The sequence below is a fragment of the Phocoena sinus genome, chromosome 15 (genome assembly GCF_008692025.1).
Source record: "Phocoena sinus isolate mPhoSin1 chromosome 15, mPhoSin1.pri, whole genome shotgun sequence".
In the NCBI taxonomy this organism is placed as follows: Eukaryota; Metazoa; Chordata; class Mammalia; order Artiodactyla; family Phocoenidae; genus Phocoena; species Phocoena sinus.
In genome coordinates this window covers 39,980,161-40,006,121 of record NC_045777.1, presented here as the reverse complement: position 1 = coordinate 40,006,121, position 25,961 = coordinate 39,980,161, and the positions used below count along the sequence as shown (strand labels likewise).

The 25,961-nt window shown below is 36.9% G+C and overlaps 1 protein-coding gene across 3 annotated transcripts in view; it reads left to right on the top strand.

Annotated features, from left to right (window-relative positions):
* Positions 1-25,961, top strand: part of TASP1 (taspase 1) — a 248,776-nt gene that overhangs the window by 84,045 nt on the left and 138,770 nt on the right. The gene's annotated exons all lie outside the window — the stretch shown is intronic.

The following is a 25,961-nucleotide window of genomic DNA, read 5'->3' as shown; positions in this document are numbered from 1 at the left end:
AGCCTCAGAATAGTACAACCCAGTAGAAATATAATGCATGCCACATATGTACTTTTTAAGTTTTCCAGTAGCTGCATTTAAAAAAATTAAAAGAAACAGGTGAAATTAATTTTAAGACTTATTTAAAACAGTGAATCTAAAATATCGCTTCAAAAATGTGATCAGTGAAAAAATATTACTAGTGATCTAGTCTATTTTCTTTTTTTTTTTGTATTAAGTCTTCAAAAAGCAGTGTGTATTTTACACTTACAGCACGTCTCAATTATGACATTAACTTTTCATTGGAAATATGATCTGTATCTATATATCATAAAGTTAACAGTTGAAAAAGTAGGCTTACATAACAAGTTACATAACAAACATACTTAAGACTTCCCAGAAATTGAGTTGAAACTCTGTTTTAAAATTAAAGTTTATTAAAATGTAATAACATAAAAAATTTAGCTTCTCATTTGTCCTCACCACAGTTTAAGTGCTCAGTTAGCTCCATGTGGCTCCTGGCTGCTGTTTTGGTCCTTGCAACTCTGGATGAACATGGCTGTTTAGGGGATAGAGTGTTATAAGGAAATGTATATATTGGATTCATGTAGGTTTTTTGGTACATTCTAATTACATATCTCTGTTTCTTGTTCTTATATTTTCTTTGTTTGCATTTCATGCATTTGTGTGCCCTCATGAGCCTGCGTGTGGCATTTCTTAGGTGTTTTGGGGGATAGAAAAATTAAAAACCATAACATTCATGCTCAAACTATGGCTTAGAGGTCCGTTAGCACACAGTTCATGGTGGAGTTCTCATGTCACATCGTCATTTGATATAACTTGGCATCTCGTTAATATTCTTCATTGATTAGTCCCATAATTGCTTATGTACTGGCTAATACTTTCCGTCATAGCTATATATGGTTCATTCACATATGAATGCATACTAAATCTTCTCTCGTGGTGATAGATATTTTTCCAGTATGTTGCCACATGGGACAATTAATCAAACATTTTGGTCCAAACCTTTTTATTTTTCTGCCAGAGAAGAGTAGAAATTTAGGAGGCAAATGAACAAATGAGTAGGTAGACCTTGGTGAAAGTGGCTAGTAGTGTGGTTCTGTTTCTTCGGTTTTTGCATCCCATGTGATGTCTGAGTAAGCAAATTTAGGACTTCTGTTCTTTTAAAAAACTGATAAAATTCACATATAGTGAGCAATTTAATCATTTTTATAAATATATATATATAGCCATGTAACCCATATACCTATCTAGATGTAGAACATATCTGGTTCTTTTGTACTTCCTTTCAGCCATTCTCTACCCTTTATAGGTGACCACTGCTCTGAGTTTTATCACCATAGATGTTTTGTGTTGCTCTTGAACTTTATATAATTGGAATCTTACAGAATGTACTCTTTTCTATTTGGTTTCTTTCACAAAGTGTTTTTGAGACAGTGGGTCACAGGTTTATTCTTTTTTATTACTGAATAATATTCCCATTTACTGTAAGTTGTTTATCCATTCTCCTACTGATGGACGTTTGGTTCATTTCCAGGCTTGTACTTTATGAATAAAGCTGTTATGAACATTCTTATACAGGTCTTTTTTTCAGGGACATCAGTTTAGGGTTTTTATGCATAGAAATATCAGTTGACATTATAGAGAATATCTTCATCTGGTCTTACTTAGAAGATTCATTTTTTTATTCAGAAAATATTTATTAAGCAGCTACTCTTGGTGCTGAGCTGGGTAGTAAGAAAACGGTGGTGAACAGGATGGAGGTAATTCCTGCTCTAATGAAATTTTACATTTTAGTGTCTAGAGATGGAAACATATAAACATACAATCAAGTAAGATAATTACCATGTTTGATAACTGATATAAAGGAAAAAAAAAGCACAAGATGATATGATACAAAGTAACTTGGATATGAGAGATGGAGGGGGAGACTCAAAAGAGGACTCCTTTAGTTAGGATGATACCTTGCTAGTTAGAGACCTTTCTGAGGGTGTAACATTTGAGGCGACATCTGAAAAATATGAAGTGAGTTTTATGAGAAGTCAGTGGAATAGTGTTCCAGGCAAAATGAACTGCATGTACAGTGGCCCTGGTGGGGACTTGGCATATCGGAGGAATGGAGAAGAGGGGCATTGTGCCTAAAGCATGGTGGGCAAGAGGAGGATGGTATGATCTGAAGCTGGAGAGGTAGGTAGATGCCGGCTCCTTGAGGAGTTTCCACTTTTGTTTCATGAATAATGAGTTATTATTGTAAAAGCAGAGAAGCAACACTGCCTTATTCATATTTTACAGAGTTCTTTCTGGCTGCTACGTGGTGAATAGGGGAAGGCAAAAACAGAAGTGAGGATATTAGTTACAAAGTTATTACAGTTGGGAGATGGTTCCACATGGACTGTGGATGTTAGGGATGGAGATGGAGAGAAGTGAATATATCCAGGATATATTATAAGGGCTCCTAGAAAGACAGGAATTACTGATGCCTTATAGAGAGGGGATTTAAAAGTTTTAGTTTAGTCATAGTGTATTGCCATTTACTAAGGTGGGGCAGGGAGCTGGAGAAAGTATGGCTTCAAGGTGATGGAGGTGGGAAGTGGAAATCAAGAACTTTCTCAGTTCATGTTCCCTTAATGAACTCAGATTAACCAATGCTTTTCATTTTCACAATAAAACATACTATCTGATGTCAAGGCACCCTGGACACTCAAGCTAATAGACCACTTTTAGTGTGCTATGTCCCTCTACTCCTTTCAGTTGAATTTTGTGCCACCAAGAGCTTCATTATGCTCATTGTTTTTATCATTTTATCCTTTATCATAATTCATTGTCTCTCATAAACTGATGAATATTGAGTTTAAAAAGAGAATTGTCTGCTTGAAAACTGAAAGAGTTCTTTGTTTGAAAACTAACTTGAAAAAGCAGAGTGGGTCTATAAAAAGTTGCTGTAGAATTAAGCATGGGCAAACCAGCTGTAAAAGATTGAGAAAAATTGTAAAAATCTAGAAGCTTTGTGCATTCAGAGTGTGTTGTTAGTGTATTTATATTCTTGTTCTATTTTTAGTAAAACTTGAAATCATAGGACAGTCCAGGGTGTTATAGGAAGATGATATGGAACATTTGTACGTGGGCTCACATTCAGAGAAAGTCTTATATGAAAAGATTGGCTAGTGAATGAATGAATTGGTTTTGTGTTTTAAATAAAAAGGAAATATTTACAATATGTGTCCTTCTTTATGATTCTGTCCTTCACCCAGAGAATATTCAATTTTTGAAAAATTTAAACAACCACTCATCAACCTGGTTAAGAGGATTTGCAATAAAAAACTAGATGTGGCAGCAGGAAAGATTAACTGTGGAGTTGGTTTTATGCATCTGAAGCTTAGGGGGTAGGTCAGGGGGAACATTCCCATTTGGCAATCATTGGCATCAAAAGGAATATAAATCCACGTGTCCAGATGAGCTCACTTAGTAGGAGTGAGTGAAGATAGAGGTCTGAAAACTGGACCCTGGGCCAGGCCAACATGTCTACATTGGGAGGAGGAGACACCAGCGAAAGAGAAAGATGGAGCAGCCAGTGGGGCAGAGGGGCCACCAGGAGAGTGTCTGGGAAGCAGAGAGGAGCATTCAAAGTCAGGCATCACCTGGGTCAAGTGCTGCTGATAAAACAGTTGGGAGGACAGAGGACTGGCCACTGGACTCGGCACCTGGAGACTTTGGACCTGGATGAGGACAGTTTCCATGATGTGGTGGATTGTAGAGCAGGTGGAGTGGGTCCATCAGGGAGAACAGGGTGGAGATAATTCTTTTGAGAAGTTTTGCTGTGGAGTGGGGAGAGAGAGGTGGGGAGATAGGGTCAAGACACCGTACCACGGTTACCTTCTGTGAATTCACTGAGTAATTTCACCTAGGAAGGCTCAGTTTCCTTATCTTTAACTGAAAATAGTGATAATTCTGCTCCCGTAGCAGGGCTGTTAGGAGGAACAGATGTGTTAATGGATGTTCAAGTGTTTGGTGACTGTCACTGACTGAGACACCATCGTTTTTGCCTTTGCCATTGTTTGCCTTCATCTCAGACAAAAAAGAAGGGAAACTGGTACTCTGGGTGCTACTCTGGGTGGAATCTTGTAATGGAGAAAGGGAGGGTGGTAATGGAGGTCACTAGTAGTGGGTGGAGAGGTAGAATTCAGGCATAATTCAAATGGAGTATTTTAGACCCCTGAAATGACAGGAAAATATTTTTAATATTCAGAATATATGAACTTTAATGTGTACAAAGTACTGTGTTTGACTAGGACCCAGCTTCTGCCTTTAGGGAAGGATGCGGGCCACAGGCTTTGTTTTGCAGATGTTTGCTGTATAACCTTGGCAAAGGTAATAAAAACGCTCCGAGAAAGAAAAGACCGCCAGATAAGGAGCCAATGGTGCAGAAAATTATAATTTTTGAGAGGAAGCATAGCAATGTTTTAGAGATGTGACAGGAAAGGACAAATAGCTATTTTCAAAATCAACCTGTATTTAGTTTATTTCTCCCTGTCCTGTGTGTATAGTTTCAGCATAGTTTTGGTTAGCCAGCATTGAATAAAGCCTGGAACTACTGTGTGTTGTGGCTACATAAAAGAAGCTGTGAGTTGGGTATATAAATATAATAAAAAGAATAGAGTTTTTGGTAACTTTCCTAATGTTCACTTTTTTGTTACTCAGTGTTGAAGGAGATAAATATTGTCTTGAAAGGAGTATACAGTAGAATAAATATTTTAAAGCCTGAAAATAAAAGTAAATAAATTGAGCAATTTTTGTTGCATTGATATTTCTCGTTTTTCTTAAAAAAGTAATTGATTGTCCAGACATTATCACAATACTAATAGAAATCAGAATTAAAGCAAGAAGTATATTTAATCAGCTTGCTACCTCAATTAATTAGAGTATTTTTGTTTTCCTTTGTCTTTGACCATTTACATTTGACTTAGTTTAAAATAAGAATGGTTAATTAATGGAATGCTTTTGGCTGCAAACAATAGAAAACCTGATGGTGACTTAAGAAATGCATATTTGTCCCCCTGCTCCCTGGCCCTCTGCCTCGTTATAAAGAATTTTGGAGGTGGGTGGCTGCAAGCATTCATTAGCTCAGGTTTCCAATGATGCTGGAGCCAACATATCTGGGATTTCTCTTGGGCCTTTTCTCTCATGCCTTTTGTCTTATGGATGGAATATGGCTGCTATAATTTCAGGTGTCACATCTGCATTCAAGGTGAGAAGAAGGTGAGACCATGGAGGGTGTGGGCGGGGAGACAAGTGCCAGATGTGTCCGTCACTTTTTTAACTGGGATGCAAAAGTTTTCCAGAATCTCTCTCAATAGATTTCTCTTTAGTTGTTTTTTTTGGGGGCAGTGGACAAGGGGCGCAGTTTGGTCACATGGCTATTCCCAGTTGCAAAGGAGCCTAGGAAATGAAGTGGATTTTCCTCATTACTATCTCATAGCTCATGGCTTGCTGCTAGACACATTGTCTTCCCCCCGCCCCACCCCGCAAATTAGTTGTTTTGTTGTCAAAGGAAGGGGAGGAGAGTGGTTATTAGGGAGGTAATCTACAATGTGTAGCGTAAATGGAGAACTTTTTTTATCGTTTTCTTCTGCACAATTAATATGTCCCCTGTTGCTACAAACCAGTAGTGGGTTAAGCAGCTAATCTACCTATAAATCACATAAAACACATTTTGTCCTCACTTTAAGAATACATGGGTTTTAAGATACAATATTAAAAAATAAGGAATAAATTCTGAGTAACTGTCTATTCTTAATAATTGACATCTCTGTTTCATCCATGCTTTTTTGGTGTGACTTAGAGGGAAGACATGCTGGAGGAGGAAAAGATTATTATTTACCTGTAGTGCTGTGTAATATAAAAGTAGTAGTTGTTTATGCTCTATTCCACTCCCCTATCTGTGTAGACCCAACTGTTCTGGATTTTTCTTTACTTCTTTCTTTCCCTTGCAGTGTATAGATAGTCCACACTTTGCCTGGTAGTGCTGGACCATAAAAATGACTGTGCAAACCGATCTTAATGGCAAAAAATTACACTTTTTCCATGACCTTTAGACATTTTTGTCAAAACATTAAAAACTCTTTTACTGGTGGTTATAAATGTGTAGAGAAACAAAAAAGTAATTGAAATGAGTATTTATTTAGTACACTAATTTAAAACATCAGAATTAAAGTAGGTTTTTTCTGTCTAAAAACCCTTTATCAAGAGTAGTTTGAACAGTGCTTGCTTTCCTGTCATGTAAGTTATGATATGGAGTGAGCATCTGTTTATGTCATGGTGAATTGTCAAACTCTTTTTAATTTTGGATCAGCTTTCAACAGTTTATCCTTTGCTCTTTCCATGTTGTACAGTATCTCTCAGCGTTCCTTTTATGTCATCTTTTTTGCCAGTGTCACTTCTTCTGGGGCATCTTCATCCTTTTTGTCACAACTACATTCCTTATTTATGTTGACAGGTTTGTCTTCACTAAGTTTCTCTGACTGAAGATCTCGAGTCTCTTGAACGGTGGCGGTGTTGAAAATTTCCACAATCAATTATTTCTTCCATAACGTCACTTATTTTTTATTAGAATTGCACTTCCAACATTATCACTTTTTGTTTCTTTGCTTCATTTTCATCTTAGTTGGCTAGTGCCCTTTTTTGATGATCGATATTTGTAAAATGTCACGTGGACTTATCACTGGGAGACAAGGAGGTAACACAACTACACACTTAGCTGTCTGTGCACAGTGACCCATCCGTGACAGATGTTGAGTGAAATGACATGATTGTTCACTGATCATAATGGGCATCTAACGTTTACATAGTTTACATAGTGATCTTTCAACTAAAGACCTAGTAGTGAAGTTTATACTTTATTCAATTACTCACAGTTACTATACCATGTAATTGAAGTTTGAACCAGGTTGTTGAGTGACTGGTATTATTTAACTGAGCTGTGGTAACTGACGTTTGTCTGTGTCAGAGCTAGGCAAATCGAGAACTGTGTTTGTGAAAAGGAATGGTGCAGTTCAGCATGCTCCTCTGTCCTTTGTAGTTCCCACACATGGGCATCTGCATTCTCCTCCTGACAGGATTGCCATGGACTCTCATTGTTGTTAGAATATTTATCAGTAATTCTTGTGGTGTATGTGAGGAAGTGATACATGTTTTAAGTCTATCTTTTGTTTTGATACAAAAAGTAAAAGGTAGTTGTGTTAGTATTAAGCATTTTTGAAAAAGAAAGCTTTCTTTTGGAATGAAGTGCTAATAAACTCATTGGCCAATGGAGGTTCTTAGCTCCTGCTACAGAACTGACTGAATTGTTACATAACCTTGTTACATAACAGAAAGAGTTGCTACAAAGAGGAGATACTTTGGGAAAACAAACAGACCCAATGCACAGGATAATCTAGATTTCATAAATATCAGCTTCAAACAGCTAGCCCTGGATATTACTAGAAGGGGCTCTTTTATTCTTAGAGTATTAAAAGAGGTTGGGGGTATTGTTTGATCTCAGCATTTTTGATGTTTCAAGCCTTTTTTTTCCCTTCATTTTTCACAAGCATATTGTTGAAATAGTTTCCATGTCTTTTTCTTTAATAACAGAGTTTACAGTTGGATGTACATGAAATTCTTTGCCTTGTCTCACCACTTTTATGAAGTAATTTAAGTTTTCAATTAATTTCATTGGTGTTTAGGTAAAGCAGTACTTGTATAGGGTGGTGAAATGAAAGTTAATCAGACCTTTTCCATCGTGTGAATCTTTCATTCTTCAATTTCTAATGAACAAGTTTAGAAAATCTTGCAATGCTTTGTACAGTGTTGTGTGTTGAAAACCACTCTAAAGAGATTCTACAACTTTTAATTTTGTGTTCTTTAGCCACCACATAGGGACATCAAATTGGCCACATGTTTCAGAAAGAAAATGTTGGGCCTTGCGTTGTGTGCTTCACATAAATATATTCTATTCTTTTGAAGTATATTGTGGGTAACATTTTTCCCTTTTATCCACCATCTTGAAATTATTATATAAACGCTTAACTGTATCATACTAAATCACTGTTATTTTTTGGGTGAGAGGTAGGTTAAGATCAAAGGAAATAAATGCACAGAAAACAACATGTTTTCATCAGATTGTTCTATTTGTACTTGTGTACATGTTTATTATGTGTGCAGAGGGAGGAGTAATTAGCCTTATAGACATTTACTTGATCTGGAGTCTTTCCGTGTTTCTCAAAAAGATGGTTAATGCATAGATATATGAGTAAACAGAAGTAAGAAACTTCTTTGCCTTCTTTTCTACATAAAGAAATATACTTTATATATTTGTGGGTTTTTTTAAAATAAAACTGTAAATTCATCCTGTGGAGTGATTATCTTCCATTTGAAATTATTTCTTTGAATTGTAAGTAATATATTAAAAATTATATTTTCCTGTCCTAAGGCTATCTTGATTACTGATTAAGCCTATAAGACTTAACATGTAAATCAGTAAGTCAGTAACTTAAGTACTTGTATTACTAGATTACCACCACCTCATGCATTTATGTAGGTTATACAGTCTGATGACCATTATTCCTTTGCAGTATAATTTGATGGGGTTTATTTATTTATCCATTTCCTTAAATCACTTTTTATTTTAATTAATTAATTAAAGCGAAAGCAAGTTTATTTAGATACACGTTCCATAGGCAGAAGGTGGACTCTTTTTAAACCTCTTTTTCAACTTTGAAGTTGGTCTTTTTTTTGTTTTGAATTTTATTTAATTTTTTTTTTTATACAGCAGGTTCTTATTAGTTATCTATTTTATACATATTTGTGTATATATGTCAATCCCAATCTCCCAATTCATCCCCCCGCCACCATGGGGTTTCTTTAAATGTCTGTGGTTTGCAGCACTTTATGTCAATTCATCAGTTATCCAAATCCAGAACTTTCAACCCCTGATAGCTGGACAATTGCAGTATTTTTTTTTTCTTCTGTTTCAGAAAAAGTTTCTAAGTTCTCATATAAAGATTCAATAGCTAGTAGGTTGGATTTCTTCCCGAGTCTTCCTTAAACCCTTACGAAGCTATGCCTTAAATTTATACTGTTTTAAAGTTATAAGTGAGATAAGAGTGAGGCAAGAAATCTGTTAACAGACCCTAACTGCTGTTTTTATTTTGTAAGGGAAGTAACCTGTGGTTTTCCAGACTTGTTATAGGTTGACATCATATGTTCAGACTTGTAAATCCTCCCTCCACTTTTACTATTCATCAGCTCTGTAGAGCTTCCTCTAAATTTTGGTGTTTAACAGAATCAATGGAGGGGAAAAAAGAGCATTCCTTCATTATCATTGGGATAATCTCAGCCGATCTTGTATATGATGTGCAAATCACCATATTATAGCTTTCCTAAAAGGAAATGCCTCCAGTGAATGGAATTTCATTGGAGCTACAGATAGAAGTCTTCCTGTCTGGGAATTGGCTCAGACCATGATGTTAAGAGCATCAGACTCTAAGTCAGGACTTTTAAATATGTCCTCCTATGATATCACCATGTACTAATGACCTGAGTTGACCCATCACAGATGTAGTAGTGTAGACACATGTGTAGCTAATAAGGCCAGCAGAATAGACCAATACATGAGAAGACAAATGTGTATACACACACACACACACACACACACACACACACACACACACGGATCAATAACTAGGATGTTTTAAGATCAGAAGATAAGACCCACTGCTTAATTAGGTTGAATGAAAACTGTCTGGAGTTTTCAAAGGCCTGATTGGCCCACCTCTTCTGCAATCAGCCTAGAACATTTTGAATAAAAAGTCAGATGCCAGAAACTATTCAGAATTCAAGACCTGGGCTGGGATTACTTGAGGAGTGGAGGAAGTAGGGCAGGCTGAAATGGGGTGCAGTAGACCAGGATTTCTAGTCTAGGTTTGCTGTTAACTAGTCCAGAGACCTTGGGCAAACACGGAGTCTCTCTAGACTTCAGTTTCCTCAGCAGTAAAGTCAGCATGCTGGACCAAGTGATTACCATCATTCTTTCCAGCTTGATAATTCTCTAATATATTATCATTGGCAACATGGAGTTTGTCCAAACCTCTTGATCCTCTCATTGAGAGATCCTTTATTTTAGTGTATGCTAAACCTGGCTGGCCATTATCTTCATCGGGATAGTTGTAAAACTCAATTTTTAGGCTCTACTCTCAATATACTGATGAAAATCTTCAGCGGTGTGTGAGGTATTGGGCCAGCATTTGAGACTCATTACTTTTTCTGCCTAATTTATCACAGTGGGCCTAGAAAAGCTGCCTAGTAATCGTTGCTTAAATGAACATAGAACGTTCTAGAGGAGTTAGTAATTATATACATGATTGCATTCAGTTAATAACTTCATGTCCAGTCTTATTCATTTAGCTCTCTTGAAGGTACCCTAGAGCTCTTTTCTCCTTTCTCCTTATTCCAGAATTTGTCTCCAGGTCATTGTCATTTTCCACAGGTACCTGACACAGTACCCATTTAATGAAACTGTGTTTGAATGGATGAATCTAAGTTTTTATTACCACCCCCCTCTTCAGGCCCTGAACTGTTCCAGTTTCTTATTATACATTTCATGTCATACCTTAGCTCAGCATGTCTAGAATCAAGCTTCATCACTGTCTCCTGGATGACTGCAGTAGCATCACAACCCGTCTGCTCTTGCCTTTCCAGTCAGTTCTATACACAGCATTTGTGGAATCATTTAAAAGTGCAATTTGATTTTGTCATGACCCTGTTTAAACTTCAGTGACTTCCAGCTGCTCTTACGAATAAAGTATAGGCCCCTTAACAGAGCCCACAGGACTCGATAAGAGCAGGTGCCTGTCTTTCTTTTCAGTCTTTTGCTCTTTTACTCTCAGTCTGGGTCACACTGTCAAGATTCTGCCTGAGTCAAGTCCTTTGTCCCTATGATTCCAGATCCCAGGAATATTGCCTCTCCCCCTCCCACCTGTCATTTAAACTGTCGTGCTGCTCCAGCTGCCTCTCTGAGTGTGCTTATTTGATGTCTTTCTCTTTCCCTAGAGTGCAGGTTCCAGGAGGACAGGGATTATATCTGTTTTGGTTGCCATGGTTTCTCAGGTTGGCATATAATAAGTACTCAGTTGGTTTAATGAATACAGGCACTAGTTTTTGTTTTGTTTTGTTTTTGCTTGCTTCTTTTTGATATACTTACCACCCTCAAGTCTATACCTTTTTACCTTGGTGGCTGGATGGTTGCAGTATCTTTATAACTGGCTTCCCTGGTTCTAGCCTTTTTTCATTCCTCTTTAATTCTGTGTATTATCCCAAGATACATTTCCTTAAAAATACCTTCATTGGTCTTGTCCTTCTTCTGAGAGAAACTTTAATAGAATCTTTACTATATGTAGCTTAAAACCCAAAGTTTTTAGAACTGACTTTATGAACCCTCTTGAAACTTGAGCCCAGCCTACTCTTGCATTATTTCTTTTCTGAATAATCTTTTTTCTCTTACCAACTACATTTCTGTATTTGATTTTTCATGGAGTTGCTGAAAGTTCTTATTTCTAAGTTTTTCTCATGTCTCTTTCTCTTTGTGGAATAAATGATAATTAATAATGGAATACCAGCCACTTCTCCACCTACTGAAATTTGAATCCAAGTCCTTTGGATTAAGGACCAGCTCAAATGCCACCCAGATCAAAACCCATTCCTTTCTTCTACTTAGTACGTATAATGGGCACTCAATAAATGCTTGTTGAATTGAATTATCTACTACCTTTGACATTTTGAGATTGGTGTGTGATTATTTTATCATATCTATGCAGGCATATGGAAGCATGAGCATTTTGTTTTTTTATCCTTATCACAGTGCCTAGAAACAATGCCTTTACTCAGTTGATATTACTAACTTAAACATCTACAGCCTATGATTTTAATGTTAATTTTGAGAGAGCAAAGTGTATGTTATTTTCTTCAATTTTAAGTCTTATGGTCTTTCAAGATAAGTTTGAATCTTTAATTGCTTCAAGCATACATTAGTTCAAAACTATGTCTCACTTTTAACAAGCTTGTATTTGGGGATGTAATGAAAGAAGAGTTTGGTTATCTGAAATATTACTATTGATAGTAATATTATTGAGTAAGTGAGGGAAATAATTTCTTAGAAACAGCTCACAGTTGCAGCTGACCATTTCAGAGGTGAGTCAGGAAGTGTCCACAAGGGGGCGTGCCCATCTAGCCATCTAGAGAAACGTGACCAAGTCCCTCTCCTGTTACGCAGGTAAAATGCCTGTTTTACTAGTGTACTCCTAGACCATGTGTCATTTTCTAGGAAAAAGAATAGACCTTCACCTTAACAAACAAAAATTCCTACCCATTTTCTAGCACCTGTTTATTTTGGTGGTGTGATTTTCTGAGGAGGGACGGGGGACAGAACGGAAATGGGGATTGCCTTGCAAGCTAAGACAAGTCTATGATGCTTGTGATTGTGCTTTTTTTTTTTTCTGTGTTGAGAGCATTTTTATTTTACAAGCATTGCCATCTCTTCTGTGGTCATTGTATGTCGTTTGCTCAAGGGATAGGCAGTGCTCCATTTTCATTGCTCCATTGATTTGTGTCACCTGAGGTTATGAGGAACTAGCAAGTGACCTTGAGGAGTGCACAGGCTTTGAGTGGAGTTTCTACCAGAGGTCATGGCCTCATGGGATCTTCAGTTTTTGTTTTTGTTTTTTTCCAGTACCTATTTTACCTTGACTTCAACATTATCACCAGCAAACATTTATTGAGTACTATATTTATATACAGATTTTTAAGTAGGCTTTAGGAGTAAATAGAGAGGCCCTGCCCATTTGGTCCAGAGGAATTAAACAATAAAGGGAAATCATACCATTTGGTATGTGCCAGAAGAATGAAACCATCCGTGAGAGCTGCAGGGATTACCAGGATGGATAAATTACCATAAGCACCTGGTAGGCTTTATGGAAGAGGTGGAATTTAAGCTGGGGCTTGGATAAAAAGTAGGGCTTACATAACTGTAGAGAGAAAGAGAAGAAGCCTGTGAGAAGCACCACAGAGTTTCTGCAGGACAGTGGTTTCAAACCCAAATGCTTATGGGGGCCAGGCAGGTAGCCTAAATATGTGAGACCATCTAGACGGGTGGCGGGGGTGACAATACATGTTCCATTTTTAGGTATTCAAAAACCAAAATAGTGCACTTTGCTGGTCAAACCAAGCTCTATTTTCGACAGCCTGTAATCCCCAGTGGGGGCACGACAGCCGATAGGATTCAACTGTCCACAGAATTTAGCAAAGTAAAATAGACCATAGAGGAAGTAAGTACATAGGCAGAGCTGCCCCTGAACGTCTGTTTGTAATAACTGTACTTAGAAGCAAATGAGGAGAATGTTTTGAAACATAGTTATGTGTGAGTGGGGCCTGCCCTGGTGGTTATTTGCATTAAACACAGGCTTTTGAGTATTGGGAATCTCTGAAAACATCATTGAGGTTAATTTGAATGGTGTTAGAATTTCTAAGATATAGTACTATCATGATTAGTTTAGATTGTATTTTACATCCTAGAATATACTTAGCCCCTTCCTACTCTTTGTAATTCTTTGAAATCAAAGAATTATCTCTGATTTCTAATAAGATTTTAATCTGTTGAGGAACAAAAATAAATAAGTATATGGGTATTTTCTGGCTCCTTTTTGCTTTTTAATATGCTGATTTTTAGTTATATATTTATGATTTTGAATAATTCTATTTTTGTGAGTATACTCGTAATTATACGGTCAAATGAATATTGCTTTAGAAATCTCATATCAAATAAAGTAACTTATTACTGTGTTATTAAAGTCGGTGTCAGTTATTGTTCTTCAATCTGGGGAGGGTGGAACTTAAATCCAGGTTAATGACCCATCCCAATTGTCATGGTGTTTCATTGGCAGGAATAGACTCCAGATTGTCCAAGTTACCTTCGAGTCCTTTATCTGTTATTCCCCACTGCTTTAAGACTCAGTTCAAAGGCCATTGGAGCTCTGGAATTTAAAAGAAAAAGTGTAATTTTATCCCGAGAAGGTAAATGTAAGCTCTGAAATGAAAGACCAGAGGTCCAGACCACGGCCAGGTGTTCCTGGAAAGAGCCAAATTAGACAACTAAATTGCAAAAGGTTGCCTGCTATTATTAAAGAGACTTTGTTGCTGTCTATTTAATTAGCAAGGTCTTAGCTCATTTATTTATGTGTTTTTTAATCTGCCCAGGTAATGACATTCATAACCTATTGTGTGTGTGCTGGTAGCGTCTTGCGCTATCCGTGTGGTTGAAGTCCTCTCATATATGCGCCTCTATGAAGTGAAACTGCCAAATAATCTCAATTCCCTCCTCCCTTGAACATGTTTCCCAGACGGCAGTGACTGAGTTTAAGATAGTGAAGGATGACCAGTGGAAAAAGTGAAGTTAAGACTCAAATACTGTACGGGTATTAATTATTTAGAGCTTTTAGGAAAGCAGTCTGGAATTAAAGAAACTGAATTGGTTAGTCAAAAACGAGGAGTGTGATCTGGTGCCAGATGATTGATTTAAGGGGTTGGGAAGGCAGTAAAGAAGTGTTACCAAAAGAAAACATTGAACGGAGGAGTGTGTGACCAATATAAAGATATATCATTTCTTTATAGATAAAGTGAGAGGCTTAGTGTTTGATGGTAAGAGCCTTAGAAGTTTGTTTTGAACAGTAGACCAAAGGGCATGCACAACGTCCTGAAATAAAGATCACTTCCACATTGTGAGAAACGAGTCTGGACTTTAGTTTGGTTACTATGGGACGAGTGAAAGGTTTCTCAGCAGTTGTTTAAGGATGTGCTTTTGAGACAGGACCCATTTAGCAGTGATGTGCAAAAGCATTACATTCAGGGAATATCTAAATATGAAATAATCAGAGAAACGTGAGGTTATAGGAAAACTACTTTGGTTAGGCTGAGTCTGGATTGTGCATAAAAATTGAGCAAGATGCAGTTTCAGAGGACAAGAAGTTTGAGTTATTGATGAGGTTCAATTAAAAGGTATTTATCTTATGACACTTTGTTAGTTGCTGCTTCCAGGTGGAAGTGGGGGAAGACAACCCACCAAAGAGCTTAGAACAAGCCAGTGTATAAAAGTCTTACACACAGGGGTTTAGGTTGTACTTTTAGGGCCAGGGCCCCTATGTGGATGGGAAATGATTCAGGAGACCTTTTCTGGAGTTACTGAGGCCCTGGGACTTGAAGAAGGGCAGCGTTTTGATGTGGGGCAAGGGTAGGGGAAGAGAGAGCAATATTTGCACTGGATGAAGTGCAAGCGAGTCAGGATGCCATCTATAGTGTGGAGTTTAATAGTATCTGCTGTTACTCCGGAAGAGCCAAGGCTCATACTGGAGGAGAAGGCAGGAGGGCCAGGCCTTTGCTGAGGTTTAAAACAACAAATTGTTTTGTCACAGAATCAATTTTGCCCTTCTTTTTCCTTTTTATTTATTTTATTCCTTTTTGGATCTTTTCACCTAGTGTTTATTCCTCTTTCATTGATTTTTCTTCTTATCTCTGTTTTTTCTCCTTGTGTTTATCTTATTCTCTTTCTAACTTGTTTAGTTGGACACGTAGCTTATTATTTTTGTTTCCTTTTCTAATATTAATATTTTGGGTATTAATTTCCCTCTAAGTGCTACTTTTACTATATCTCTCACAAGTTTTGAAATGTAATATTTTATTATCATTCATTATTAAATATTTTTGTTTCTATTTAGATTTCTTATTTGATCCATAAGTTATTTAGAGGTACTTTTTTCTTTCTTAATTTTTAAATTTTATTTACCTTTATTGACTCCTAACTTAATTGTATTGTAGTTAGACAGTGTATTCTGTTCGATAATGTTTCTTTTTCTTTTTTTTTTTTAACATCTTTATTGGAGTATAATTGCTTTACAATGGTGTGTTAGTTTCTGCTTTATAACAAAGTGAATCAGTTATACATATACATATGTTCCCATATCTCTTCCCTCTTGCGTCTCCTTCCCTCCCACCCTCCCTATCCCACCACTCTAGGTGGTCACAAAGCACCGAGCTGATCTCCCTGTGCTATGCGGCTGCTTCCCACTAGCTATCTATTTTACGTTTGGTATTGTATGTATGTCCATGCCACTCTCTCACTTTGTCACAGCTTACCCTTCCCCCTCCCCATATCCTCAAGTCCATGTTCTAGTAGGTCTGTGTCTTTATTCCCATCTTACCCCTAGGTTCTTCATGATCTTTTTTTTTGTTTTGTTTTTTTCCTTAGATTCCACATATATGTGTTAGCATACGTTATTTGTTTTTATCTTTCTGACTTACTTCACTCCATATGACAGACGCTAGGTCCATCCACCTCACTACACATAACTCAATTTCGTTTCTTTTTATGGCTGAGTAATATTCCAGTGTATATATGTGCCACATCTTCTTTATCCATTAATCTGTTGATGGACACTTAGGTTGCTTCCATGTCCTGGCTATTGTAAATAGAGCTGCAGTGAACATTGTGGTACATGACTCTTTTTGAATTATGGTTTTCTCAGGGTATATGCCCAGTAGTGGGATTGCTGGGTCATATGGTAGTTCTATTTGTAGTTTTTTAAGGAACCTCCATACTGTTCTCCATAGTGGCTGTATCAATTTACATTTCCACCAACAGTGCAAGAGGGTTCCCTTTTCTCCACACCCTCTCCAGCATTTATTGTTTCTAGATTTTTTGATGATGGCCATTCTGACCGGTGTGAGAAGATATCTCATTGTAGTTTTGATTTGCATTTCTCTAATGATTAATGATGTTAGCATTCTTTCATGTGTTTGTTGGCAATCTGTATATCTTCTTTGGAGAAATGTCTATTTAGGTCTCCTGTCCATTTTTGGATTGGGTTGTTTGTTTTTTTGTTATTGAGCTGCATGAGCTGCTTGTAAATTTTGGAGATTAATCCTTTGTCAGTTGCTTCATTTGCAAATATTTTCTCCTATTCTGAGGGTTGTCTTTTGGTCTTGTTTATGGTTTCCTTTGCTGTACAAAAGCTTTTAAGTTTCATTAGGTCCCATTTGTGTATTTTTGTTTTTATTTCCATTTCTCTAGGAGGTGGTTCAAAAAGGATCTTGCTGTGATTTATGTCATAGAGTGTTCTGCCTATGTTTTCCTCTAAGAGTTTGAGAGTGTCTGGGCTTACATTTAGGTCTTTAATCCATTTTTAGTTTATTTTTGTGTATGGTGTTAGAGAGTGTTCTAATTTCATACTTTTACATGTACCTGTCCATTTTTCCCAGCACCACTTATTGAAGAGGCTGTCTTTTCTCCACTGTATATTCTTGCCTCCTTTATCCAAGATAAGGTGACCATATGTGCGTGGGTTTATCTCTGGGCTTTCTATCCTGTTCCATTGATCTATATTTCTGTTTTTGTGCCTTGATAATGTTTCTTGAAATTTGTTGTGATTTAGTTTATGGATTAATGTATGGTCAACTTTTGTAAGTATTTATTTGTATTTGAAAAGAATGCTTCCAGTCTAATTGGTACAGAATTCTGTGAATGCCTATCTAATTAAGCTTTTTAATATGCTGTTCAGATCTTTTATTTCTTACTGATTATTATTATTATTTTGGTCATTTGACCTATTCATAGTTGGGAGAAATGTGTTAAAATTTCTCATTGTGAGGTATTATGGTTTGCTGATTTCTGTTTGTTGCTCTGTTTTTGCTTTACATACATTTGAGGCTATTTTTTATTTTAGGTACATACAAATTTAGAATTACTGTATCTCCCTGGTGTATCTAAACTTTCAGTATTTATCACGTAGAGACCCTTTAGTTCTATTAACTTTTTGTCTTAAAACTTAATTTTCTTGATGTTAATATAGCTACGTTGTTTGGATTGGTACCTGCTTGGTATCTCTCTCTCTTTTCCCTGTCCTCTTACTTCCAGCTTTTCCATATCCTTATTTTTCAACTGTATCTCTGATAAATAACATATAGCCAGATTTTAAAACCCAATCTTGACCTTCTAATAATAACCATTATTATTTTTAATTTATTCATTTTTGGCTGCGTTGGGTCTTTGTTGCTGCGCACGGGCTTTCTCTAGCCGTGGTGAGCGGGGGCTCCTCTTTGTTGTGGTGCATGGGCTTCTCATTTTGGTGGCTTCTCTTGTTGTGGAGCATGGGCTCTAGGCATGTGGGCTTCAGTAGTTGTGGCACGCGGGCTCTAGAGTGGAGGCTCAGTAGTTGTGGCACACAGGCTTAGTTGCTCCGCGGCATGTGGGATCTTCCTGGTCCAGGGCTTGAACCCGTGTCCCCTGCACTGGCAGGTGGATTCTTAACAACTGCACCACAAGGGAAGTCCCTAACCATTATTATTTTTAAAGACAATATTAATTTTGATTTACATGAAGTTTTGCCATTTTATTTGCTTACCTATTCCTCGTTTCATTCCTGAGTGTCCTTTTCCTTCTTGGATTATTGTCTTAGTCCTTTCAGACTGCTATAACAAAATACCAGAGACCGGATGGCTTACAAACAATAGAAATTTATTTATCACAGTTCTGGAGGCTGGGAAGTCCAACGTCAAGGCGTAGGCAGATTTGGTGTCTGGTGAGGACCCACTTCCTAGATGGCTATCTTTTTTGCTATAACCTTACATGGCAGAAGGGACAAGGGAGCTTCTTGGGCTTCTTCTAGAATGGCATAATCCCATTCATGCGGACTCTGCCTTCATGACATAATCATCTTCCAGTGCCCCACCTCCTAATACTATCACCTTGGGGATTAGGATTTCAACATGTAAATTTTGGAAGGACACATTCGTATGACAGCAGTTATTTTCCTTCTTCTTAAAGTATATCATTCATTTGTTCATTCATTCAGCAGGTATTTATTGAGTGCTTAAGAGGTATCAAGTACTTTTCTGGGTGCTTAGCGTATGTTAGTGAATAAAACATACAAAGATTTAAAAAATTTATTTCTTCTTTATTTTTTTGGCTGTGGTGGGTCTTAGTTGCAGCACACAGGGTCTTCGTTGAGGCATGTGGGATCTTTCACTGAGGCGCGGGCTGCTCTCCAGTTGTGGCGCCCGGGCTTCTCTCTAGTTGTGGTATGCAGGTTTTCTCTCTCTAATTGTGATGCGTGGACTCCAGGGTGTGTAGGCTCCAGGGTGTGTGGGCTCTGTAGATTGCGGAACGCGGGCTCAGTAGTTGTGACATGTGGGTTTCAGTTGCTCCGTGGCATGTGGGATCTTAGTTCCCCAACCAGGGATTGAGCCCATGTTCCCTGCATTGGAAGGAGGATTCTTTACTACTGGGCCACCAGGGAAGTCCCTAAAACATACAAAGATTACTGCCTTTGTCGAGTTTCCAGTCTCGGGGGAGATTGGCAGTTTAAAAAATATGAAAATATGTGGTACATTTTAGAAGATGATGACATGTTATGGGAAAAAGATTAGAGTCAAGAAAGGAAGGTTAGGAATACCTGTGAGAAGGTGGTAGGGAGGATTAGAAGGAGGGCAGTTTGCAGTATTAAATAGAATGGTCCTTTAGGATTTCATTAAGTGCAGGTCTCTTGGTGGTAAACAAATTTTATTTTTTTATTTATAAGTGTATTTATTTTATTTTTGTTCCTAAAAGGTAATTTTGTTAGGTACCCGCTTCTAGGTTTATAGTTACTTTTCTCTGAGTACCTTGAAAATACACCACTGCCTTCTGGTTCCCATTGGTCTTTGGGAATTCTGCCTTCATTCTGTTGTGGTGAGCTTTCCTTTCTGTCTGGCTCCTTTTCTTTCTCTCTGGCTTCCAAGAGATCTGAATTCTTGTTTTTCATCAGTTCTGGGGAAATTTGAGCTATTTTCTCTTTAAATATTTTCACTTCTCTATTCTGTCAATTCTTTCCAGTTGGGCATACAGTAGACTTTTTCTCATTCATATTTTTTACTATCTCTTTCATATTTTCCATCACCCCCACTTGCTTACAATTGCAATCAAATGTGTATTAAATGTTATATAAATATAACTGTATTATACTATTAGGAAAAAGTTGAAAAATTTGTTCATGACCTGACGTTTTGAATTCTTGGTTGTGTACTTTAAAATAGATACATCAGCTGTTGATTTCTTTTTTTAAGGTAAAACTTAACAAACAGCAACACACACACAATCTTAAGTGTATAATTTGATGAATTTTGATATGTGTATACAACCATGTAACAAGATATGATATTGCTACTACTCTAGAAAGTTTCCTCACGCCCCTTCATAGTCCACGCCTCCTTCCCAAGACAACTATTTTTCTGATTCTTTTTCACCATAGAGTAGTTTTACCTGTTCTAAAACTTCAGATGAATGGGATCATATATTATGTACTCTCTTGTGTCCAGCTTCTTTTACTCAGCATACATCTAAAAGATTATCCATATTGTTGTACATATCACTAGTTCTTTTTTATTGCTGAGCAGTCCTCCACTGTTGCCTGTATCACAGTTTGTGGACCCATTCCCCTCTTGATAGACATTTGGGTTGTTTCCAGGTTTTGACTCTTGCAGTTTGACTAAGGTGCTATAAACATTCTTGACACGTCTTTTGTCATATATATTTTGCTTTCTCTTGGGTAAATATTTAGGGCTGTAGTTGCTGGGTCATAGCTAGGTGTGTATATTTAATTTAGAATTAAAATTTTTTTGATTTAGAATTTTAAAATTGTGAGTAATACTTATTCCAGAAAAACCAGAAGCCAAATTAGATATATTCATCATTAATTTTTAAACTGATTTTAAGTCATTGGGATGTATTCTATAAGTGTTTTTATCAAATGGATGCAATTTAATGATCTAGTTAATATTATCTTAGGGAACTTGTCACAATTATCATCATTCTTAAATTCCTTAATTTTTATTTCAACTCCAGTATATCTTAGGTTGCTATCCTTAACCAGTGGTTCATTATGAGTTCAAATAAATAATATTAATTAAACAACATATGAATAAGAATAAAAATGATTTAAAGCTGTGTAAAGTTATCATTGTGGTGGTTGTTACTGTTCAACTGTGTAATAATCTAAGTCATGAGTATGTTCATAATCTAAGTTCAATAATCTAAGTCATGAGTATGTTCCTCTGGTCTCTACCATCACTTACACGTGCTCACTCAACATGTACACTGAGGCTCTCAAACGGTTCCATTTTGAAGAGAAAAAAATCTGTAATTCATTATTTGTAAGATTATCAAAAAAAAAAACAAACCACTGAGATTAGCCACCAGAACACTATATAGGAATTCTGCCAGTTGGAAAACATTGTCCTTTGAGAGTCTGGAATTTTGGGGTAATCCTCTGGAACTTCTTATGATATGAATTTATAATTAAAGCTGTAATCCAGATATATTAAAGCCCCTTAAAAGCATTGTTAACACACTTTATTTTTATTTTGAGCTGAAAATGTTTCTGTTTTCAGAGTTGAGTGATTTAGGGAATTAATAATAGAGATTTTTATATAATATAATTTTTTCTCTGTTTTAGATATATTTGGCACTAATTATATAGTGCTGCAAAAATTTTAATGCATATTTATTAAGCAAAGAAAATCAAGGATTATTTAAAAATAGACATTATGACTGTAGTTTACAGAAACATCATTTGTAGTATTGGACATCAGAAGGGTAGTTTTCTGAAGGGTCACTGGATATTTTTATATCCAAATTTTCCTTGGTTTCAGCCAAGCCAGATACATGTAAGTAGATAATTCTAGCTAAATTGTACTTCTTTTACACACACAGCTGATATACTCTGAGCCCACAGTGGCCCCACTGTAGGGGGCTGGTTTTAGGAGATAGACCTGGAGCCAGATCTAAGTCTCTTGTAGCCAGAGGTATCATTCCATCTTTAGGATGCTCGAAGGTGGTAAAGCTTTATGCTGAAGTTACTGTGCTGTTACAGAGGGCGTTAAGTCAGCTGTGTTTCTCAAGTGGAAGCTCAGGCCAATCATAATGTTGCTTTCAGCCTAACAAAGGTGTACTGGGAAGGTTTGGTATCTTAAAAAAAAAAACAACAACGTATTATTATTGCATTAGAATAATCCCACCATACATCAGTTTCAGGATGCACTTTTACACTTGAGGTATTATTCTTATATTTTAGCTATTTGATATTTGAGTAATTCTGTACAGAAGAAAGACCAAGTTAGTGAGATAAGTAACTGATAGATGGTGTCTCTTGGCAGGTTTCAGAGTTCAGAGTGCAGGTTAGAGGCTTAATTTTCATGTGGAAAGTACCTACATTTTGTTCTGATGGATTTATTAGTTTACATATGTTACTTAATTTAATTCTTACAATAACTGTGTAATAGCCATCTCCAACTTGGAGCAAGAAAAATGAAAACTTTTGACATTAAGCCCAACAGAGATTATTAGATCCTTGGTTACTTCAAGAAAGTTTTATTTCAGTCTTTTCCATAACACATGCAATCTCTATGCCAACTTTATATACATGTGTTTATTCTGATGGGAACTATAGTTTATGCCACTGCTTTTTAGTCACAATTTTATTTAAAAAATTAATGCAACTAGCATGTTTCAGTCAGGGACAATAGGTCCATGTGTATCTATGTGGTGCATGTACTTCTAAGTATTTATGGAGTGTTAGAGTATAATAGCAGCTCTATATAATAGCAGTCATTGTGTGTTTTTAGCCTTTCTTAGATTTCATTCTTGTACAAACGAGCTCTGTGAAATTATTATAGCCAAAATACCAGTGTTTTTCACTCAGTTTATCTGCACTTCATAAAAATGCTTAAATGTTATTTCATCATCCTTCAAGTTGCTTTTCAGTGTGTGAAATCTGTGAACTAATTCTTGAATATTTATGAAGTAATTCTGATTTTTGCAGGTGTTGCAAGCCATTAGGAATATTTAGCTTAATTTGGAACAGGATTCTCTATTTTTCGCTTGATTTTTCATTTTTGAAAAACAAGTTACAGTAAATCCATCTATGTATAATCCTTTTGTGGCTTTCTATAGTAGTTTGGTTAGGGATAAGAGTTATAGTTCACAATATCCTGATTGAAATGCTAAGAGAATTGTTTTACAGATAACGTATATCATTGTGTATATGTTATGTGTCCCCTCAGTAAGATTCTACTTTATAGAATGTTTGAGTAGGATCAGCAGTCACAGTGAATAAAAAAAGAACTAATAAAGAATACCCTTTCCTGACTTTGTTGTTGCTGTTTTTGAGGCAAGTTATTTTATAGTGCCTCTTTATTTGCATGAGAGTTGTCTATTTCTAAAAGAACCAGTAAGACTAATAAGATCATACTTTAAAATACTTTGTAGTATGTCCATGGTGTTATGGTTGTGGTGATATGCTGCCAGTTGGTAGTTGAACAAGATAGAGCTTAAATCTTTTATGCTGACATAATGTTGGTCTTAGGTGGTTTAAGTTTCTCCTTCAGCAGATTTGTGCCTATAAAATTATTTGCCTTAGAATGAGTAGAGCAGACATCTGGCTGATAATGACCTTGTGGGATGCTATCAGACCTTGTTTCTCAAAGTAGGGTCCATGGAGCAGTAGCATCAGCATCACTCGGAGGTTTTTAGATGTACAGTCGTGACTGACTCTAGATTACTCCATCATAATCTGCGTTTAAACAGAGTCTCCAGTTGATTTGTCTGCACATTAAAGTTTGAGAAGCCCTCCTGTAGATGACATAAGACTTGGCATATGAACAAGAAACAATCTCTATCTGAGGTTGCAAGGATATAAAGATTTAGGAATTATTTCTTAGAAAAATGAAACAAATGTTCATCTTAAAAATACATTTGTCTTTAGGATTATCTCTCTTTTCTGGAATAAAGTGTGTCCAATGAATTTCTTTACTTTGATAATTCCATCTTATCTACCAAAGAAGACAGACTCCACTTAGTCTATACCAAATGAGTAAACCTGATTATTGTTAATCTTCCCTAAGATAGTGTCATTCTCTGGCCTTTTATGAAATTGACTCTTGAGAAAAGGAGATGGAAGACTGACGTTAGAATGGCGGGGCATATATCGTCACTTACTGGGCTTGGTTTTGTTACACCAGGGATACAGATGTGCTTTATTTACTCCAAATTTATTTAATTTTTTTTTGCTGTATGCAGGCCTCTCACTGCTGTGGCCTCTCCTGTTGCAGAGCACAGGCTCCGGACGCGCAGGCTCAGCGGCCATGGCTCACGGGCCTAGCTGCTCTGTGGTATGTGGGATCTTCCCGGACCGGGACACGAACCCGTGTCCCCTGGCATCGGCAGGTGGAGTCTCAACCACTGCGCCACCAGGGAAACCCACTCCAAATTTATTTTATTTTTATTTTTTAAATTTTTATTGGAGTATAGTTGCTTTACAATGCTGTGTTAGTTTCTGCTGTACAGTAAAGCGAATCAGTTATATGTATACATATATAGACTCTTTCTTAGATTTCCTTCTCATTTAGGTCACCACAGATCATTGAGTAGAGTTCCCTGTGCTAAACAGTAGGTTCCCATTAGTTATCTACTTTATGCATAGTGGTGTATACGTGTCAATTCCAGTCTCCCAATTTGTCCCACCCCTTCTTCCCCACTTGGTAACCGTAAGTTTGTTGTCTACATCTGTGACTATTTCTGCTTTGCTGATAAGTTCATCTGTACCATTTTTTTAGATTCCACATATAAGCGATAATATACGATATTTGTTTTACTCTTTCTGACTTACTTCACTCTGTATGACAGTCTCTAGGTCTATCCATGTCTCTGCAAATGACACTATTTCGTTCCTTTTTATGGCTGAGTAATATTCTATTGTATATATGTACCACATCTTCTTTATCCATTCCTCTGTCGATGGACATTTAGAAGATGTACCACATCTTTATCCATTCCTCTGTCGATGGACTGACTATCATAAATAGTGCTGCAGTGAATATCGGGGTGCATGCATCCTTTCAAATTCTGGTTTTCTCCAGCTATATGCCTAGGAGTGGGATTGCTGGGTCATATGGTAGCTCTATTTTTAGGTTTATAAGGAACCTCCATACTATTCTCCATAGTGACTGTACCAATTTACATTCCCACCAACAGTGTAGGAGGGTTCCCTTTTCTCCACACCCTCTCCAGCAATATATTGTTTGAAGATTTTTTGATGATGGCCATTCTGACCGATGTGAGGTGATACCTCATTGTAGTTTTGATTCTCATTTCTCTAGTAATTAGTGATGTTGAGCATCTTCTCATGTGCTTTTTGGCCATCTGTATGTGTTCTTTGGAGAAACGCCTATTTAGATCTTTTGATTGGGTTATTTGTTTTTTTGATTTTGAGCTGCATGTATATTTTGGAGATTATCCCATGTTGGTTGCTTCGTTTGCAAATATTTTCTCCCATTCTGAGGGTTGTCTTAAAGAATAAGGATGTCCTGAATGTGTGCTGTTTGCAGAATGAAACAGTGGATCAGACCTTTCCTCAGAGGTTTACAGTCAGGTTAGGAAATTATCCTTAAAATTCAGACAACCTACCACCAGAACTGTGATATTCTGGGATATGGCCATGTTGATCCACTGGCTGGTCTTGCCCAGCTGCTGTTAAGAGGGAGAGTAGGGACTCAGCACTCATTTCAGTCAGTTACACCTGTTGTATCAAAGTAAGTACTGTCATAGTGGAACAGTATATTTAAGGGGAGCTAGAATTTAGAGAAATAACCAAAGAAATGCAAACATCTAGATATACCTTCTCCTAATAGACTTAATATAATATTCATTGTGGCATACTCTGCCTCTTCTAGTTTCCTTTAAGGAAAAATCTTTTGTTTGCATTCTGCTTCCAATATTTCAAAACTCCCTTCAATGTTTTTCAACTTCTGAGGCAGCCTTGGGATCCCATTGACTTTTCTGGGGCTAGCCTTAATGT